Source organism: Rosa rugosa, chromosome 7 (assembly GCF_958449725.1).
Source record: "Rosa rugosa chromosome 7, drRosRugo1.1, whole genome shotgun sequence".
Lineage (NCBI taxonomy): Eukaryota > Viridiplantae > Streptophyta > Magnoliopsida > Rosales > Rosaceae > Rosa > Rosa rugosa.
In genome coordinates this window covers 39,819,036-39,825,652 of record NC_084826.1, presented here as the reverse complement: position 1 = coordinate 39,825,652, position 6,617 = coordinate 39,819,036, and positions in this window count along the sequence as shown.

Here is a 6,617-nt window from a genome sequence, read left to right as displayed (position 1 = left end):
TCCCAAAAAACATCATGAAAAGCTGACAGTTTCTGCCTTCTCGGGAAGCCTAATTTGAGCATTAATTCCTGCTGCCTTGATGATTTTTCTGAGCAGCTCTTGGGCTTATGTTGTATTACAACATCATGTCTTAAAGGAATGCCAGCCCTTTCTGCAAGAGTTTACTTGGAAGGTTGCAAGAAAAGCTCTCCAAAATTGTTCCCGATAAGCTGATTATGAAACGCAGTTTTCTGCTTTGCACAACGATTTCCGTGGACTTCTAAAGGAATGATCAAACTACATCCTTAGCATCTGTAATTTATGATTAATTCCTTCCTTGCTCCATTTAAACTTCTGTTTTTCTGGGATTGCTTCACGAAGTACTTGTGCCGCCAAAAGTGGTGATGCATGGAAAATTCGCCGAAATTTCACTTTTTTTCTTTCTCTTGTCAAGATTTTCTACAAAACATAGAAATTAGATTAGTCAACACTAAATTGGACTTTTAGAACAAGTAATTTCCATGTTCTATAGCACAGATATATATATATATATATATATATATGTGTGTGTGTGTGTGTGAATTATGATCCAAAATGGCCAAAACCTAGTCGTGGGTGACGTCAGCCAAGTCGCTGGAGTGAAGACGCATTCGGCACAGCCCGTTTAGGTGACCTGCAATCCCAACTGTTGGATTTCAACTGAGATGCCAGTAATCTTCTTCCAAAATGCTAGTGTGAGGGTTCGAACCCCAGTCACCATGATACATGCACATTTCCTTGACAACTGCTCGAATATGATAATTCACTTTCTCCATACTTAAATTATCTATAAAGCCAAATTAGTTTTGTGTTTTTCTTCTAATTTTATAGATCATGCATAACATTTTAAGAAAAAAAAAAAGAGTTAATTTGATCTAAGTCCAAAACTCACACCCCGTATTGGATATAGTCCGGAAGAAATTTGTTGTTAATCACGGTCCTATATATGACTCAGCTGCCACATTAGATTTATTTGTTTTTCAATCTTGCTAAATCAACACCTAAATTTTTCATTCCTAACATACCCTTATTTAATATATTTTGTTGAATAAATAGTAAAAATTAATATATTAATTGTAATCCTAAATTAATCCAATCTTGTTAAAGTAAAATTAGCAAATTTAATATGTTGACTTTAATTTACATTATTAGTTTCTTGATTGAATTCAAAAGAGGAATCTATATATCTTAAGACATTATTCTTCCTTGATCTTGCCTATTACGTATTGTCTGATTCTTCTTTTCTTTTTCTACAGAATCATCTCTTTTTCTTCACCTTCTTCCATGCATATCTTCTTTCCAGACATACTTCTTATTTCTTTGTTTATTTCTTTTTGTCTCATAGCTGTATTTTTTGTGTGCCCTTCTAAGTTCGTTTTTAGGTCTTACTAACATGACTTCTTCAATTCGCAACTACCTTTATTATAAACTTGGTAAGAAATTTTTGTTTACCTTACATATAGACTTGATTATGGTGTTATATGTAACATTTGTCCTAAAATTTTATTAGACATTTTTATTTCACATTTACATGCCTTATTTATAGGTAAGATTTCACGAGTTTAAAAATATTCAAGTTTCTCTATATCTCTATATTTAAGGTTCTTTCATTATCTCCCACTTTCTCTTTCATACTTTTTATCTTTTAATTAGGTATAGGTTCTATATGTACATATATATTTATACCTTTTGATTAGATTGGTAATATACTCTATGTTTTTTTTTTCGTGCTTCTTTTGTCTAGGTAGGTCAAATCTCTACTATACAACTTAAAATACCTACTGTATATAGATACAATTGAAGCAATAATGTTTGAATTTTTGTATTGATGTTTTTCATTCTATAATTTAGGTATATAAGTATTCGATATTTCTATACCTACATATGTATTGATTTCATAGGAATGCATTTAGTCTTACATGTCTGAAAATTATTCATCGATGAATTATAGATTTTGAAATTTAAATTTAAAATTGAGCTAAAATTGTGATTCAATTAGTGAATTTGGATTTATGCTTATCTAGTTCTAAAGGTAAAATGGACTAATTTTCCCGAGTAGCACAAAACCCTAGGAGAGTATTTCTCTCAACCTAGTCTTCTACGGCACCCTAACCTCCTTCCCTAGCCTCTAGCCTCTTGATATCACTTCCTCCTCTCCATGGCCTCCATAGATGCCGTCATAGCAATCTTTGCTGCTCCTCTTGCTCTCGCAGCGGATGGTAGCGCCCCGGATCTGGGAAAGATTAGCGGTGGTCCTGTGTGCAGGTCCTCCTAATCTTTTCTACATGACAAACCTTTGATCAAGGATGACAATGATGTGCCTCTTGTCACTCTGAAGAAGAAGACGGGTAGACCGCCTGAAGTAAGAACAAGAGCCAACGTCCCAGTAACTGCAATTGGAGGTTCAATTTCTAGCCCTAGAGATAAGTGCAAAGGAAAGCCTTAGGCTTTCCTGGTCTCTTGCCTACCACTTGAAATTGGGTCTTCTATTACTTTCTTCTTAGTTTACTCTAGTTGTACATCAATTAAGGTATCTAGGCGACTAGGTTTACTTTTCAAAGAGGGGTTAGTAGTGAGGACTTGATTTCTTGTTGTTTAGGCTCAATAAGTGAGCGTATGTGTTAACAGTGAGGGTCATCTGTCTTTTGCTTGGCGGCTTGTGCCATTTAGTTTTTTTGGTATGAGACAACATCTGATGTACGTGCCTTCTGGCCATGGATAAGTAACGAAGTTATCTATTTTCTCAAAAAAAAAAAAAGTAAAATGGACTAATAAAAAAAGCAAATGGACAGCAATTAATAAGAAAAGATGCGTGGACTACATCCAACTTTTATATAACAAAAATGACTTAGATGGAAAAATCTATAAAAAAAAATAATGAATTAATTTAGGATTAAATACTCGTTACTCCTCATACTTTTCCCTGAAAAACAGTTTGGTCCCTCGCCTTTTAAATTAAACTGAATAGTCCTTATTCTCTCAAATTTTCATATAACAAGTCCAAAATGATCCGAAATGACTATTATGCCCCTAATTTTCTCTTTTTATTATTATTTTTATTTTTTCTCTATTTTTTTAATTTTTCTCCCTTTTTTTATTCTCTCTCTCTCTTCTTCTCTTCCCTCTGCAATCACCCTCTCTCTCTCTCCCCGATCTCTATTATTCCCCGATCTCTATTATTCTTCTCTTCCCTCTGCAATCACCGGAAAGAATCAATTTCGACCACCATTGACTCTCATCACTGTCACCATCAATTGAACCACAACACAAACCCGACCAAAGCCCAACCACCCCATCGCCGATTAAGGCATGACGCTCTCTCCACACCCCCTCCCCCCCCCCCCCCCCCCCCCCGATTCCGATGACCACTGCCTCCAATCTTCCAGCTCTAGTTCAAGCTCTTCGATCCAACAGACAAGGAGAAAAAACTTCACCATATTAGATACGATGATCATGAAGAAGAATGGGTTGATCTTCAACATGAGCGGTTCAAGCTCTTGCTACTTCCTACTGAAGTTCCTGGTAAGGCAAAGCAGAAAAAATCAATCATGCAAATTACAAGTTCTGAAGAGAGAGAAGGAAACTTGCAACCCAGAAAAGAGAAGAAAAAGATAGATTCGATGTCGGAGGACAATAGCTGCATAGGCAGCTGTATGGATTCTGAACCTATTATTTCATGGTTGTCGCGATCTACCCGTCGGATCAGCTCTTCGATCCAACAGCAAACCCAGATCAAGCTCCGAGGACCGAGGAGTAGGACTCGATCTTTTGAGGGACATAAGCTCCAGATCGAGCTCCGAGGACCGATGGTGTGGCGTCACGGCACCATTTTAGGTTGGGAAGCCGCAGTTGTGGCAGGGCTTATTGGTGGGAGTGGTGGAGGATGAGGAGAAGGAGAGGTGGCTGAGCTTAGTAGGGACCACGAAGGAGGTGGAGATGGAATTGTGGCGGCGGAGCTTCCATGAGGGGTGGAGGGGGCCTTGTCATGGAGGCCATGGCCGAGATCCCCAATCTGAAGAGAGAGAGAGAGAGAGAGAGAGAGAGAGAGAGAGAGAGAGAGAGAGAGAGAGAGAGAGAGAGAGAGAGAGAGAGAGAGAGAGAGAGAGAGAGAGAGAGAAGCAAAAAAAAAAATATACAGAAAAATTAAAAGGGGAGAGACTGCGGCCAGGAGAGAGGGAGGGAGAGAGAAAATATAAAAAAAAAAGGGGAGAAAAATTAAAAAAATAGAGAAAAAATAAAAATAGAAAATTAGGGGCATAATAGTCATTTCGGATCATTTTGGACTTGTTATATGAAAATTTGAGAGAATAAGGACTATTCAGTTTAATTTAAAAGGCGAGGGACCAAACTATTTTTCAGGGAAAAGTATGAGGAGTAACAAGTATTTAATCCATTAATTTATAATGCATAAACCAAAATACAGTGATTTTGCTTTCTTTTTACTCTACGTTAATATTACTTGGTAAGTTTTTTGAATCTTCATCATTACTATTTATTTATATCATATATTTCTAATTTACAATAAATAAATTAATCAAATATAGAATGAACAATGTCCTGATCTAATAAGCCAAACATAACGCGTGGAAACAAACATCAAAAAGCAGTGAACAGTGTTCTTACCCAATGACCCAACAGGTGAACTTGCTTTAAAGTCAGCTCGACTTATAAATAATTTTCCTTAATCACAAGTTATCATTTAACCTTGTTTCAATTCTTATTATTGAATCATTGCTTTCTATCGTAGTAAAGATATGTGAATTAGGTATTACCCATGGATATATCACATTATAACCGATCCACAATTGGTCAAATCGACAAATTGACCTATAGTATATGCTTATTCATGAAATATAAGAATATGGACCAAACGAATAAGCGACACTTGAAACCTAAAGAGTACTTGGCTACTTTTCATAGTGGACACAATGCCCATTGAACATTGTCGGATCAAATTATGTTTTCTTTCTCTACCATGCATATTCTTTATAGGACTAAATTCAGTTTGGCCCCTCCAACTTTGGGGCAAACATCAGTTTGGTCCATATTTTTTTTCTAATCACGATCATCCCTGCACTTTTAATTTTCGTCACCCGCGTCCAAATTATAAAATTGGCTCCAAAGATGACGTCACAAGTTGAGTTGGCCCCGACATGAGGGTCCACTTTTCAGATTTTGAACCCTAAAAAGGGCAGAATTGACATTTCTAATTTAATCTAATTTCTTTTTCCTTTTATTAGAATTTAATCTAATGTCTAATTTTTTTTTCTTTCTTCTTTGTATTTTCTCTCTCTTCTGCTTCACTTTGCCGCTCTTTCATATCTCCAAAGCCTAAAACCAAATCGATCCAACAACTTCTCACTCTTCTTAATCCTCCTTCGTCCTACGTCAAGCTCAAGATTCAGGCCACCGCACTTCTCAATCTTCAACTTGTCTTCATAATCCTTCTACCTCAATCTTCAACATTGGCCATCTGCAAGTAATTTTGGCGAGCCTCCCTCAACGACTCGTCGTGCTTCTTCTTCCTCGTCTCTCTCCTCACTCTCATCTCTTCCTCCTTCTTCTGAGCCTTCATGGCCCTATTAATCATCTCTCTCTCATTCCTCATTCTCAACCTTAAACATTTCTAGAATCAAGTGTGGATGTTACTAAGAACTAATTGAAAGATAAGATTCAAAACATGAGGAAAAAGTTTGAGAACAATATGAAGAAGGAGGAGTACAATCCGACTAAGTCTCATGACTTGAAGGCTTACGAGTTGTCGAAGAAGGTGTGGGGAGGTGGTAATTAGAAGGGTAATAACAAGACTGTGGCTTCTTTGATAGCCGAGTTGCTGGCATCCCCTGAGCCTTCAAAAAAGCCATATGCATCAGAGAGTATGTTGAGTGAGGCTATAGTTAAACTATGAATTGAAAAGGAAGAAATATTTGTGAGTGAAATATTTTTTATTGATATTCATTCAGTGGTGTATATTGGCCTACACTACTACTACATGTATAACACAAGTCATCTTGTTCTCCAAGTATACTTGTCCTCCAAGTATACTTCTTCTACAAGTCATGACTCACAAGTCAACACTCCCCCTCAAGTTGGGGCATAAACGTCATGAAGACCCAACTTGCCTAGTGAGTCATGGAACAACTTGCTGGATATAGATTTGGTAAGTATATCCGCTAATTTCTCCTCGGTTGGAACAAAAGGAAATGAGATTAACTTTGCATCCAACTTCTCTTTAATGAAATGCCGATCAACTTCCACATGCTGAGTATGATCATGTTGTACTAGATTTTGAGACATTCCAATTGCAGCCTTGTTATCATAATATAATTGCATGGCAAACTTAGGCTTAAATCCCAAGTCTCGAAGTAGGTTACGTAACCACAAGAGCTCACATACTCCATGTGCCATACCTCTGTATTCAGCTCAGCACTTGACCTTGCAACAACCTTTTGCTTCTTACTTCTCCAGATAACAAGGTTTCCTCCTACAAAGGTGAAGTACCCAGATGTAGACTTCCTGTCTCTGATAGAACCAGCCCAATCTGCATCCATATACCCACTAACATTGAGGTGCTAATGTTTAGAAAAAAATTAAACCTT